Genomic DNA, 16,200 nt, shown 5'->3' with positions numbered 1-16,200 from the left:
AAAGAATACCTACTTTATAGCAAGTGATATAAGGATTAAATAAGTAAAGCACACAGTACAGTGCCTGGCATATAATGCTTGCTCAAAACATGATTTTCTTTTTATTGCCCTTAAACATCATATTTACTCAATTCTTCATTTGCTTACAAATAATATATTGCTACATTATTTATTATATGTTATAATTGGAGGTATCATATACTTGTGGTTAAGAGTTCAGATTCTAAAATTTAAATGCCTGCATTCAAATGTCAACTCTATCACTTATACGCTGCATGATCTTAGGCATCTGTAAAATTAGAATGATAACTAATTCATAGAGTTGTTTGGAGGTTCAAATGAAATAATGAATATAAAGGATCAAAAAATGTTAGCCATTATTATTATTCATGAAGCTATAGAAATCAATCATCTAACATTGCATTTAGTGGCAGACCAACATAACACAAGAGGCAATGTTCTTTCTCTTCCTACTTTTTCAACACTCCTGCCTTATTTTGGTCTGCAAAAAACTCAGGAGAGGAGTATGTTCATTAGGCCATGGGACCCTTTCTTTGAAGGGACTTTAACAAGCATCTTTGAAGAAACATCTATGAATCTAAGTTTATAACAATGATTTTTTTGTTGTTTAAGCAATGAATCCAAGAATATTTGTTTTGCTGTCCTTTTTTTTTTAATCTAATAAGCTTGCCTATAGGAAATAAAAACACAAAGAGCTGGCCCAAAGATACCAAAAGTAATTTCTTAACAGGAAAATCTTGACAACACTAGAACCAACTGTCTTTCTCACTAGAATTTTATTATTTATTTATTTATTATTTTTTTGACACAGAGTCTGACTGTCACCCTGCCTAGAGTACAGTGGCATCATCACAGCTCACTGCAACCTCAAACTCCCAGGCCCAAGCGATCCTCCTGCCTCAGCCTCCTGAGTAGCTGGGACCACAGGCATGCACTACAGGCTAGTTTTTCTACTTTTTGTAGAGAAAGGGGGTCTCGCTCTTGCTCAGGCTGGTCTGGAACTCCTGAGCTTAAGTGATCCTCCACCTTAGCCTCCCAGAGTGCTAGGATTATAGGTGAGAGTCACTGCACCCAGCCTTCACTCTAATCTTAAAATCTCATCATATTGGCAGCATTTTTTTTCCCAAAAATAACATTTACTTTATCAAATGCAGAAAAATCTATTCATTTATTATTGTTTCCTTAAAACCTGTAGTTATGTTAGTAGATTCCTACCCATTCTTGAAAGCACACTAAAATATTATTACCTCCTCTGTGAGGCTGGTACCTACATTTCTCCCATTTCCCAGAAAAAAAAAATCCTTCCCTCCATTTTTGCTTACATAGTACTGTAGTTAATTAGCAGTATTTATTTATACATCATGTATCACCAACAATCATTTTTGTTTGTTTGTTTTCTCCTGTTGGGATGGAGCTTACAAAGGATGTCACATTCTGCAACATGTTTTTCTTATTTAGTGTTGGTCCAGTTGATTTCTCTTTTGTGCCTGGCCTGCTCTCGTTTATAGAATTTATGCTTTCCTCACTTGGAACATCTTTCCCTCTTCTGAAAGAGAGATTGAGCTTAAACTTTGGCTTCTTTGGGAGCCGCCATCTTCCAGTAATTTGCCAAAATGACGAACACAAAGGGAAAGAGGAGAGGCACCCGATACATGTTCTCTAGGCCTTTTAGAAAACATGGAGTTGTTCCTTTGGCCACATACATGCGAATCTACAAGAAAGGTGATACTGTAGACATGAAGGGAATGCGTACTGTTCAAATAGGCATGCCCTACAAATGTTACCACGGCAAAACTGGAAGAGTCTACCAGTAGCACGTTACCCAGCATGCTATTGGAATTGTTGTAAACAAATAAGTTAAGGGCAAGATTCTTACCAAGAGGATTAATGAGGATTAATGTGAGTATTGAGAATATTAAGCACTCAAAGACCCAAGATAGCTTCCTGAAACGTGTGTAGGAAAATGATCAGAAAAAGAAGGAAGCCAAAGAGAAAGGTACCTGGGTTCAACCGAAGGGCCAGCCTGCTCCACCTAGAGAAGCACACTTTGTGAGAACTAATGGAAAGGAGCCTGAGCTGCTGGAACCTATTCCCTATGAATTCATGGCATAGTAGGCAACTCACACTTTGTGAGAAGCGATGGAAAGGAGCCTGAGGTGCTGGGACCTGTTCCCTATGAATTCATGGTATAGGAGATGAAGCTAATTACAGACCACTGCACTTAGTTTCTCTTCATTGTGTATAAGTGTGGTGTCCCCTTCCCCAAAGAAATATTTAAAGCAAATTTTAATTGTGTCCTAAAAAAACATTTGGCTTCTTTGATTCTGTCAGTTAATAACATGACTTAATTATTTATTTTCTAAATTTATCTTCTTGTTTCGTGGCACACATTTATTTTAAATAGTGGCATTTAAAAAACCCTCTTGGCTTTCTTTAGCTTGAAGATTGTGGAAGAGATGGTTAGCTGATCCCTATACTCCCTCCCTTCTATGACAATAGAAACTCCAATTTTCGGTGAACACATAATAACCCAAGGAAAACACTACTTTTCTCAGCAACGTGTGCAACTGAGTGTGGTCCTATTACTAATTTATCGCCAAGGATAGGTGTCAATGCCTTCCACCGAAAGACCTCAGGAATAGGGTAGTGGTTGAACAAGTTGGGTTTATCACTTGTTGTACCAAGGGAGAACACACACCATGGGGAACCAAGGGTGTCTAAGTAAAGAGGATATTAGAAAAGCTTTACTATAGGATTTGCCTTGTGTTAGATGATTTTAGGGAGGGTTAAAGGAAGCAGGGCTTTACTGGATGCTGTCAGAGAGCAGGGGAAATTCTATAATTGGGTATCTTAAAATGTTATCAGGAGGAATGAAACACAGCTAAAACTGTAGTCAGTAACAAACCATAACAGGCAGACTAGGGAGATATTTGGTCACTTTGCAGTTTGAATAATGCTCATGTGTTTGTCTGTGTTCAGGCATAATTATGGGGTAGTGTTGTTTTTATATTGATCCATCATGGTCACAGAATGGTGCTGTCAGATGTTGGTGTTCTTTGAAATTGTGTATGTTTAATAGGAGAACACCCAGGCCTTACTGTGAGTGCTAGGGCAGCTCTTAGATGCCAGGGGCTGTTTTTCTCTTTCTTATAGGTAAGCAGAGTATGGCAGTTCATGGACACCTTCTTTAAAAGACAGATGGCATGTGTCCTTTTCCCCTGATTCTTCTTTTCTTCTTTCAGACAGACCGGAATATGGTCGTGAAAGCTAGAATAGTCCAGTTGGCACATGAGGTGATCTTGGGAATGGAAGCTACAACAGCCCTGGACCACTTTAGCTCCAGACTTTTATATGAGTGAAAGAAGAAAAGTCTACCTTGTTTAAGCCATTGTTATTTTGGGTCTCTTACTCATAGCTGGAGCTAATCCTAACTGATACAGGATCTAGTGGTAAATTCTTTTTTTCGATTTATTTAAGCTTGGTTTCATATTCTTAAGTTGGACAGACTGACATGTCAGAGAACTGATTTAAATGTCAGAAATAATTACCTTAATACAAATGGAAGAACAGTAAGTCAGTATTGTTGTAAGTTAAAATACTAAGACTTGAATAATGACTATTCATTGAGGTACTATGATTTTTCTAATATATAACAATAATAACATCACCTATATTCTCCAGGGCTATTAAGGTTAACACTTTTGGCCATAGTAAATTCATTTAGGCTCTAAACATGATGCTAAAAAACTAAAAGCACCAATTTAATTAACAAGTCTAAACATAGGGGAAAAAAACTAAACTTACTCCATTTGTTCAAAATATTAATTTCAAATCTGCTGTATCACTTGATAGTTTTCTATTCCCTGAAGATATTATCAAAGTTGTCTTTTATTTCTTTAATCACAGAAGGCATAGTTGTTTTATAGTCTGTGTCAGACACCCAAAAGTCTTTGTGGGTCTGTTTCTTAATGTGCTGTTTCCTTTGAATCTTGCTTATAGGACCAGATTTCCTTATGCACCTCATTATCTTTGTGCACTGCTCACTGCATTTGAAAGTTATTGAAAGTAATAATTTGAAACCAAAGATTTTTCACCTCAGAGAATTTGTTTATCTCTGGTAGAGACTGAGGGTACTACCAATTGCTACCACCTTAATCCAAGTTCAAGGCCTGAAGTTCCTTGAAACCATCCATTTAATGCACATCCAAACTGGCATACTGAGCACTGGCTTATCTCTACACTTAGCCCAGAGGTGTATTTTTTTTGGAGTCCCAAATTACTGTTTGAGCCTAAATTGTCTATTGGATTCCCTGCTGTGTTGGCCTGGCACTTTGATAGCCACAAGTAAATCAAAATGAAAGGTGAAATTTGCTAGGGATTGGTACATGCCTTTAGTAAATGGCTTCTGTGCTCACTAACCTTTCTGAGTTTCAGTTTTCCCATCTCTTCAATGCTTTTAAATTATTTCTTTATATTTTTCCAGCATTTTTGGTTACTTTAGTAGGAGGATTAGTACAAATAACTTAGCCTATCATCAGGAGTCAAAATATTTACTTTATAATATTAAAATCATTACTGTTTACTGCTTATTTGTTTTTTTTTTCTAAATTTTCTACATGTATACATGTATTGCTTTTGGAATAAGAAAAAAAAATCCAGATTATCATAAAAGCTGTAATGGCTAAGTGCAGTGGCTTTTGCCTGAAATTCCAGCTACTCAGAAGACTGAGATGGGAGGATTACTTGAACCCAGGAGTTTGAGGCTGCAGTGAGCAATGATTGAGATTGTGCCACTGTATTCCAGCTTGGGCGACAGAGCAAGACCCCATTTCTTTAAAAAAAAAAAGGATGTAATACTAAAAACAATTATTTATTTTATACCTTTAAAACATATCCTCCATAATTTATGCCTTTAAAATGAAGATTTGGCTTTCTTATGAATTGATTACTTCATAAGTTAGAATTTAGTAATAATATAATATTTAATATATAAAAAAGACTATCTTCCATTGTCATTACTCTGAATATTATAAATGTATTATTGTTTTGGCTAGTACTAAAACATTTCTAAGTATATTATCATGTATATGTTATAAATAACCTAAGTCCATTTTATTAACAAATACTGTTTTGGCTCCTTTGATTAAAAAACTGTTATTTCCTTATTATTTGTACTAATTGTATACTATTTATATAAGTATATACTTATCATTAGAAATATTTGTTTGACACAACATAGTAGCTTATGTTATTATCTTTTTTATGATGTGTCTTATTTCCTCTATTAAGTATTAAATTCTTGGAAGGAATAATGCCTTATACATCTTTGCATTCTAAATAGTATCTCACTCAATTTTTGGTAGGCTAACTGTGTTTTTAAAGTTTTTTGAAAGTTTGTGACAATTATTTCTAGCATAAAATCAGGTTTAACAAGATTTGTAAAAATTATAATATACTAATATGTATGAAATAACAGGGAGATATTGCTACAATATGGTTTTCCCTCTTATATTTACTCTGTATTTTGAGTGTGTTAGATACTTTACAGATTGCAGAACTGATTTTCATGAAGTTAAGGGTACTCAGTGCCTGAGTATCCACCTTGAAGACCACCCGTGTCTTTCCTGCTTCCTATCTTTCAGACATTATATTTCCTATTAACACCTCCAGTGAATGTGAGCTGGGAAAATGAGAGGAAACTCAAGTCAGCTGATGGGCTTCCCATTAATAGCTCTGTGGAAAAATATAGTAGGAAGGAGTTTGAAATTATTATTTAAGATGAGAATGAGGAAATATCTGTAGTTGATTAGCTGTACCCAAGATGTTTATTTAAACATGTACATTCTAATGATAGCATTTTCATTCAGAGACACCTTTGATTAAAGGGACCCCAGATGAAAAAACCAAGTAATTTTTATATCCAGTGACTATATATCCCAGATTTTCCAGAACAGTTTCCATTTTAAATATTATGTCTTATTGTTACCATCAGTACATTCCAACATGTCCTACCATGTACCCTGATTTATGACATAAATATGTCACAATATTTATAGGAACATTTAAGACATTTTTGAGCCATGCCAAGGCTTGGCAAAGCCTTTCCGGTTCCCACAACCTAGTCACGAACTGCCTTGCTCCTCCCCCCACCTTGGAGGTGGCAGACATGAAGAAACCCCCTGGGAGCTACAGGTGCCTCCTAAAGCTTGGGACCCTCAAGTACTCCACTTGGGGGACCAAAGTCTACTGCTGACACAAAAGAACACCTCGGCAGCTGGCTCTGTCACACAAATATCAACCAATGACAGGGACAACAAGGATATAGCCCATCATAGTGTCTTCCAATTCAAGCAAACAGGGGGTGGCTGATTCACACTCACAAGTACTACCCACCATCACTGAGAGTAAGCTGGGGGACTTAACTCACTACACACTGTTGGGAAGAGGTGAAGACAGCAGGTCAGAGGTAACCCAAGAGGTATGTCAAACCTGCTCGGACACTCCATAGACAACTGAGGACCAGCACTCCTCTCCCTGGCATGCTCAGGGATCAATCCCTGGGGACCTGGAGACAGCTAGCACTCCCAGGTCTCAACCAAGAGGCCAGATAAGAAGGAACAACTGAAAGAACTCCAGAAACATGAAAAATCAGAACAAAAGGACACCCCCAAAGAAAACAATAACTCCTTACCAATGGATATCAACCAAGATGAAAATATTGAAATGACAAATGAAGAATTTCGAGTATAGATTATAAGGAGGCTCAATGAAATAACAAGAGAAAATAGAAACCCAACAGAAAGAAACAACAAAAACAATGCAGAGAATGAAGGAAAAATTTACTAAGGAAATCGAATTATTAAAAAAAATCAAACAGAACTTCTAGAAATGAAAAATTCATTCAAGGAAATACAAAACACAGTGGAAAGGCTTAAGAGTAGGCTGGATCAGGTAGAAGAAAGAATCTCAGAGCTTAAAGACAATACCTTTGAGTTAAACAAGACAGTCAAAGAGAAAGAACTGAGAAACAAGAGAAATGAACAAAATCTACAAGAAATATGGGACTACGTAAAGAGGCCTAACAGAAGAATCGTAGGCATCCCTGAGAGTGAAGAAGAAAATACACAAGAGTTGGAAAACCTATTTGAGGGAATAATTGAGGAAAATTTTCCTGGCCTTGCTAGAAATCTAGATATCCAGTTTGAAGAAGCTCAAAGGACAACTGGGAGATTCATTGTGAAGAGGCAATCACCACAACACTTAGTCATTAGACTGGCCAAAGTAAACATGAAAGAGGCACTCCTACCAGCCATGATGAAAGCAGCAGGTAACTTACAAAGGAAAACCCATTAGACTAACTGCAGACTTCTCAACTGACACCTTACCAGCCAGAAGGAACTGGGGACCCATTCTCAGTCTTCTCAAACAGAATAATGCCCAGTCTAGAATTTTGTAACCTGCAAAACTAAGCTTCTTTTTTTTGTTGTTATTTCAGAATATCAAGGGAGTACAAACATTTTGGTTACATATAATGCCTTTGCCTTGCCCAAGCCAGGGTTATAAGCTTGCCCTTCCCCCATGCAGTGTGCTCCACATCCATTAGTTGTGAGTTTACCCATCCCCACTAGCCCCCTCTCACCTGACCAGCACCCAGTGAATACTACTTCCATGTGAGCACCTTAGTGTTGATCAGTTAGTACCAATTTGATGGCAAGTACATGTGGTGCTTTTTTTTTTCATTCTTATACGTCACTTCAAAGGATTGGCTAAAGCTCCATCCAGGATAATATAAGATGTGCTAGTTCCCCATTGTTTTTTATAGTTGAGTAGTATTCCATGGTATACATATACCACATTTTATTAATCCACTCATGTATTGATGGGCACTTGGGTTGCTTCCACATCTTTGCAGTTGTGAATTGTGCTGCCATAAACATTTGGGTGCAGATGTCTTTATTACAGAATGCCTTTTTTTCCTTTGGGTAGAAGCCTAGTGGTGGGATTGCTGGATCAAATGGTATTCCTATTTTTAGCTCTTTGAAATATCTCCAAATTACTTTCCACAGCAGCCATACTAATTTATAGTCCGACCAGCAGTGTAAGAGTGTTCCAATCTCTCCACATCCACGCCAGCATTTGTTGTTTTGGGACTTTTTGATAAGGGCCATTCTCACTGGAGTTAGGTGATATCTCATTGTGGTTTTGATTTGCGTTTCCCTAATGATTAGAGATGTTGAGCACTTTTTTATATGTTTGCTGACCATTATTCTGTCTTCTTTTGAAAAGTTTCGGTTCATGTCCTTTGCCCATTTTTTGATGGGGGGTTTGATTTTTTTCTTGTTAATTTCCTTAAGTTCTATATAGATTCTTGTTACCAGCCCTTTATCGAATGTGTAGCATGCAAATATTTTCTCCCAATCTGTAGGTTGTTTATTAGCTCTAATGATAGTTTTCTTGAATGTGCAGAAGCTTTTTAATTTGATCAGGTCCCATTTATTTATTTTTGTTGCTGCTATGATTGCTTTGGGGGTCTTCTTCAAAAATTCTTGGCCTAGACTGATGTCTGTAAGAGTCTTCCTAACATTTTCTTTTAGAATTTTTAGTCTGTTATCCATTGTGAGTTGATTTTTATAAGAGGTGAGAGGTGGGATCCAGTTTCAATCTTCTGCATGCGGTTATCCAGTTTTCCCAGCACCATTTATTCAATAGCGATTCTTTTCCCCAGTGTATATTTTTGTCTGCTCTGTCAAAGATTAGATGACAATATGAGGATGGTTTTATATACAGGTTCTTAGTCCTGATCCAAATGTCTATATCTCTGTTCTTGTGCCAGTACCATGCTGTTTTGGTTACTATAGCCTTGTAGCTTGAAGTCTGGTAGACTGATGCCTCCCAATTTCTTCTTTTTGCTTAACATTGCTTTGGGTATATGAGGTCTTCTCTGGTTCCATACAAAGCGTAGAATTATTTTTTCTAGATCTGTAAAGAATGATGATGGTATTTTGATAGAAATTGCATTAATTCTGTAGATCACGTTAGGTAGTATGGACATTCTTAATATTTATGCACCCAACACAGGAGTGCCCAGATACATAAACCAAACCCTGTTTGACCTAAATAACATGATAAACAGTAATGCCATAGTAGTTGGGGATTTCAACATCCCACTAACCTAACTGGACAGATCCTCCAAGCAGAAAATAAGCAAACAAGCAATGGACTTAAACAGAGCTCTAGAAAAAATGGGTCTAACAGACATCTACAGAAAATTCCACTCAAATAAAGCTCAATATACATTCTCATCAGCTCATTGAACCTTCTCCAAAATTGATTACATTCTACGCCACAAATCAGATCTCAAAAAATTTAAAAAAATAGAAATTATACCATGTATCTTGTCAGATCACAGTGGTATAAAATTAGAGATCAATTCCAACAGAAACACTCACCACTTCACAATGTCATGGAAATTAAACACTCTATTGCTGAATGACTATTGGGTCAAGGAGGAGATCCGGATGGAAATCAAAAGATTCTTCGAACTAAATGATAACAGGGACACAAGTTATCAAAATCTGTGGGATATAGCAAAAGCATTCCTGAGAGGAAAGCTAGTAGCATTAAATGCTCACATCCAAAAGACAGAAAGTTCACAAATCAACAAACTAATAAACCATCTCAAGGAACTGGAAAAGGAAGAGCAAATCAATCCTAAACCTAGAAGAAGAAAAGAAATAACTAAGATCAGAGAAGAACTAAATGAAATCAAGAACAAAAGAACTATACAGAAGATTAATAAAACCAAAAGTTGGTTTTTTGAAAAAATAAACAAAATTGACAGCCTTTGTGCTAGATTGACAAAAACTAGAAAGGAAAGGACTCTAATAAGCTCAATTAGAAAGGAAAAAGAAGAGGTTACTACAGACATCACAGAAATACAAAACATTATCTTTCAATACTATAAAAATCTGCATGCTCAAAAACTACAAAATGTGGAGTAAATGGACAAATTCTTAGAAACACACAACCTCCCTAGCTCAGTCAGGAATAAAAAGAATCCCTGAACAGACCAATATCAAGCACAGAAACTGAAGCAGCAATTAAAAATCTTCCAATAAAAAAAAAGTCCCAAACCAGATGGGTTCACACCTGAATTTTACCAAACTTACAAAGAACTCATACCTATATTGCAGAAATTATTCCACAACATTGAGAAGGATGGTATCTTCCCCAGCTCATTCTACGAAGCCAATATCACCTTGATACCAAAGCCAGGAAAGGACACAACAAAAAAAGAAAACTACAGACCAATATCCCTTATGAATATAGATGCAAAAGTCCTCAACAAAATCTTAGCAAACTGAATCCAACAGCACATCAAAAAAATAATTCTTCATGACCAGGTGGGCTTTATCCCAAAACTAAGCTTCTTATATGAGGGAGAAATAAAGACTTTCTCAGATGAGCAAACACTGAGGGAACTTGTCAAGACCAGACCTGCCCTGCAGGAAGTACTCAGATCTGTATCATACACGGATCAGTATAATAGACACCCACCAGTGTAAAACCACTGCAAAGCTAAAGGTCAGAGCCCAGATACCACAATGGCTCAAGAGATAACACGAAGCAATAAAGTTCTACTCAACAGGATGAACAGAAATCCACCCACTTATCAATTCTTTCAATAAGTGTGAATGGCTTGACCTCCCCACTCAAGATACATAGTCTGGCTGCATGGATAAAAAAAATAGAAACCAAGTATCTACTGTCTCCAGGAAACACACCTAACCAAGAAGGACTCATTCAGAGTGAAGGTGAAAGGATGGAAAAAAATTTTCCATGCAAATGGAAACCAAAATATGCATTCTCATATATGCATTCTCATATTAGCAAAAGTAAATAAAGACAAAGATGGTCATTATATAATGGTGAAGGGAACAATTCAACAGATGGTTTCACAGCTGAATTCTACCAGAACTACAAAGAAGAAATGGTACCTATACTGCAGAAATTATTTCATAACAGAGAAGGAAGGAATCCTCCCCAACTCATTCTATGAAACCAATATCACCCTGATACCAAAGCCAGCAAAGGACACAACCAAAAAAGAAAACTACAGACCACTATCCTTTATGAATATACATGCAAAAATTCTCAATAAAATCCTCGCAAACTGAATTCAGCTGCATATCAAAAAAATAATCCACCATGATCAAGTGGGCTTCATCCCAGAGATGCAAGGATGGTCCAACATACATCCATCTATAAATGTGATTCACCACTCAAATAGAAGCAAAAACAAAGACCATATGATCCTCTCAATAGACACACAAAAAGCATCTGACAAAATTCAGCCCCCTTTTATGATAAGAATTCTTAAGAATATAGGCATAGATGGAACATACCTCAATATTATAAAAGGCATATAAGACAAACTCACAGCCAACATCATACTGAATGGGAAAGAACTGAAAGTATTCTCGTTTAGAACTGGAACCAGACAAGGTTACCCACCGTCAACATTTCTGTTCAACATCGTGCTGTAAGTCCTAGCCAGAGCAATCAGGCAAGAGAAGGAAATCAAGGGTATCGAAATAGGGAAAGAAGAGGTCAAACTATTGCTCTTTGCTGACGATATGATCTTATATCTAGACAATCCTAGATTCTGCCAAGAGACTCCTGGAATTGATAAATAAATTGAGCAAAGTCTGAAGCTACAAAATCAATGTACACAAATCCGTAGCATTCTTATACACCAACAAAAGTCAAGCTGAGAACCAAATCAAAGACTCAATACCTTTCACAATAGCAATGAAGAAAATAAAATACCTAGGAATATATTTAACTAAGGAGGTGAACTATCTCTACAGGGAGAACTACAAAACACTGAGAAAGGAAATCACAGAGGATGTAAACAAAAAGAAAAACATATCACGCTGAAAGATCAGCAGAATCAACATTGATAAAATGTCTATACTACCCAAAGTGATTTATAGATTCAATGCAATCTTCATTAAAGTACCAATGTCATTTTTGCAGATCAAGAAAAAATAATTCTATACTTCATGTGGAACTAGAAAAGACCCCAAATAGCCAAATCAACCTTAAGCAAAAAAAAGGCATCACTCTATCAGACTTCAACCTATACTACAAGGCTACAGTAACCAAAACAGGATGGTATTGGCACAAGAACAGAGACCTAGACCAATGGATCAGAACAGTGAACCCCAGACACAAAACCATCATCATATTGCCATCTGATCTTTGACAAAGCAGACAAAAACATACATTGAGGAAAAGAATCCCTATTCAATAAATGGTGCTGGGAAAACTGGATAGCCACATGTGGAAGACCAAAACAGGATCCATACCTCTCATCACTCACAAAAATTAATTCACGATACATAACATACTTAAACTTAAGGCACGAAACTATAGGAATTCTAGACGAAGAGGTTGGAAAACCTCTTATCAATATCAGCCTAGAGAAAGAATTTATGAAGAAGTCCCCAAAGGCAATCACAGCAACAACAAAATTAAATAAATGGGACTTGATTAAATTAAAAGGCCTCTGCACAACCAAGGAAACAATCCACAAAGCAAATAGACAACCTACAGAATGGGAGAAAATATTTGCATGCTATACATCTGATAAAGGACTAATAACCGGAATCAGCAAAGAACTCAAACAAATCAGCAAGGAAAAACCAAACAACCCAATTAAAAAATGGGCAAAAGACATGAACAGAACCATTTCAAAAGAAGATAGTCTAATGGCCAATAAGCTTATGAAAAACTCCTCAATGTCTCTAATCATCAGGGAATGCAAATCAAAACCACAATGAGATGTCATTTAACTCCAATGAGAATGGCTTTTATCACAAAGTCCCCAAACAACAGATGCTGGCATGGATGCAGAGAGAAAGGAACACTTATACACTGTTGGTGGCAAACTCTAGTACAATCTCTATGGAAAGTAGTGTGGAGATACCTTAAAGAACTGAAAGTAGACCATTTGATCCAGCAATCCCACTACTGGGTATTTACACAAAGGAAAAAAAGTGATTTTATCAAGACGACACTTGCATTTGAATGTTTACAGCAGCACAATTCACAACCGCAAAGGTATGGAAACAACCCAAGTGTCCAATAATACATGAGTGGATAAATAAAATGTCATATATGTATACCATGGAGTATTACTCAGCCATAAAAATAATGGTGAACTAATGCCTTTTGTAACAGCCTGTATGGAACTGGAGACAATCCTTTTAAGTGAAGTATCAGAAGAATGGAAAAACAAAAACCACATGAAGTCACTATTAAATTGGAACTAACAGATCAATACTCATGTGCATGCATGGTTGTAAAATTCAGTAGAAATCAGTAAGTTGAGAGGCAGGAGGGGCTGGGTGAATTCACACCTAACAGGTACCATGCACACTATCTGGGTGATGGACATACTCATAACTTTGACTCAATCTGTACAAAAGCAATTCATGTAACTAAAATGTTTGTACCCCTGTAATATTCTGAAATAAATAAATAAATAAATAAAAATTTAAAAAATTAAAAAAATTTTTTTATATATCTTCTGGTGAACCTCCCCTAGGTATTTCTGATAGCCACTAAGTGGACTTTAGTAATTGCTCCATAATCCTTCCCAAGGATTTTTACAACTTCATGCATTCACATGCACACACACATACACACAGAAACCTTTTGTGTTTTCCATTTTGGGTTAATAGCACCACCATTCATTCAGTGGGAAACTGGGAATCATGACTCCTCCCTCTTCCTCGGCCTCCTCACCCACAAAGTCTTATTATGAATTGAATGCTTGTATCCCCCCAAAACCTCTTATGTTGAGGCCCTAACTTCCAATGTGATGGTATTAGGAAGTGTGGTTTTTGGCAAGTAATTAGGTTTGGATGAAGTCATGAAGGTGGAGCCTCCATGAAGGGATTAGTATCCTTATATGAAGAGGAACCAGAGTAACTTCTCTCTCTTTTATTTGAGGATATGGTAAGAACATGGCCACCTACAAGTTAGGAAGAGAGCCCTCACCAAGAACTGAATCTGCCTCAACTTAATCTTGTACTTCCCAGCCTCTGGAACAGTGAGAAATAAATATCTATTGTTTAAGCTCCCCAGTCTACAGTATTTTGTTATAGCAGCCCAAGAAGACATCTCTACATCTTTTACTGCTTGCCACCTCTTCCCATATGACTTCATCATTCATCCTCCACAGTAAGCCAGAATCGTCTCCTCTAAAAAAGCAAATACATTCATGTTATCTATGTTTTAAGATATTCTTCAGGCCAGGCATGGTGGCTTATGACTGTAATCCCAGCACTTTGGGAGGCCAAGGCAAGAGGATTGCTTGAAGCCAGGAGCTCGAGATCAGCCTATGCAACATAGACCTGTCTTTCCAAAAATTTTTAAAAATTAGTGTGCATGATGGCACACACCTGTAATCCTTGGCTACTTGGGAGGCTGAGGCAGGAAGATTGAGCCAAGGAGTCTGAGGTTACAGTGAGCTACAATTGTGCCACTGCACTCTAGCCTGGGCAACAGAGTGAGAACCTGTCTCTAAAAAAAAAAAAAAAAAAAAGATATTCTTCAGTAACTCCCCATTGCTGTAGCAGAGAGGGTAAACGCCAATGTCTGCAGGATAGCTAAGAAACCTAAATATGGAGAGATGGGCCTGAGACAGAAGACTGGACAATATATGTCTTCTTAAGTTATTCAAATTCAATTAAAAAAAAAGCACTACACCAAACAAAGCGTATCTGTGGAGTGAGAGTTTTAATCCTTTTTCTTTGTTAGCATGGTATAACAAGCTCCTTCATTATCTATCCCCTACAAGCATACATCATGCTCTCCAATTATTCTCAACTGTGTGCAGCTCTCCAAAATTGTCAAGCATCTTTGCCCACACCACTTCCTCTGTCCAGAATGTTTTAGTGGTGAATTCCCCCTCATCCTTGAAGGCTTGTTGCCTCTAGAAGTTTTCCCTGATATACCTATGCTGAGATTAGTATTTTTCTTTTGCATTCCGGAACAAATATTCATAGGCTATTTAGGTACACAGCTTATCTCACTGCTGTAATTAGTTTTTATGTCTGTTTCATCCAAACACACACATAGGTGAGTATTGAATTATCTTGGTATCTTCAGCACCGTACATAGTACTTATGGCACAGGCACTTAGAAAACATTTGCTGGATGGATGGATGACCTGTTTCACTAAATGAAATGTATGATTTCAACAGTATTCTAGAAGAGCTGCAGTTTTAAAATTTTCAAGTGCACAGAGTAGGTCTGCCTACTATAAAGTGTTGCCAAGTGGAAGCCACTGTCAGAAACGTTTTAATGAAAAGATACGTCTTAGGTGTGACTGGAATACTCATTTATGGGAACAAATGAAGCCAAAGGAACACATCCTTAGACCCACCTACCTTCTTTCTTCCCTAAACACATGGAAAGAACCTGCACAGTGATGGTCAAGAGCTGGAAGTTGGGAGTTCAGACAGATTCCTGGTAGAGTCTCAGCTTTGCCACCTACAAGTTGTGACACGGAGGCAAGTTACTTAATCTCTCTAAACCTGTCTTGTTTGTAAAATGAGCATGATAATAGTACTTACTTCATAGATTATTATAAGGATTAAATGAGATAAAATATGTAAAGCATTTGGTATAGTGTGGGGCACACAGTAAGCACTCAACGCATGTTGATAATTCTAGTAGGATAGTATTTTGAGATATTCACAATGATTTCTCCTCCCTTCATTTTCCCTTTTCCTTCTATATCTACCACAATTCAAGGAGCTAGGCACGTGTTCACTGTCTCATGGGAGGGATTATAAAATGGTAGAAAGCAGGGCTTGCAAGTTTTCTGACTTTTATTTCCAAAAGTCCAGGAGAAGTTAACAAGATTGAAGTACAAAAGTATCATAGCCATTGACAAGGAGGACTTCCCCAAGAAAGAAACAAAATACCCCCAGGCTGAGGATAAAGGACAGGAGGTCTAAAAATAGGTCTCTGTTTCTGGGAAAAGAAGAAAACTTAGGCTTTGGGGGCTAAGCAGAAAGACTAGGAAGGTGCAAGCCCAGTGAAGGAGTAATTACATGGTATATTCGGGCAAAAAGGGCCATAAGCAGCTTCACAATAATTTCC

General features: G+C 37.1%; 1 pseudogene; it reads left to right on the top strand.

Moving 5' to 3' along the window:
- The first annotated feature begins 1,614 nt into the window (after positions 1–1,614).
- Positions 1,615–2,133, top strand: LOC138377379 (large ribosomal subunit protein eL21 pseudogene; annotated as a pseudogene).
- Positions 2,134–16,200: the final 14,067 nt, after the last annotated feature.

The sequence above is a fragment of the Eulemur rufifrons genome, chromosome 29, assembly GCF_041146395.1.
Source record: "Eulemur rufifrons isolate Redbay chromosome 29, OSU_ERuf_1, whole genome shotgun sequence".
NCBI lineage: Eukaryota > Metazoa > Chordata > Mammalia > Primates > Lemuridae > Eulemur > Eulemur rufifrons.
The sequence above is the reverse complement of the archived record's forward strand: the minus strand, read 5'-3'. Positions and strand labels throughout refer to the sequence as shown.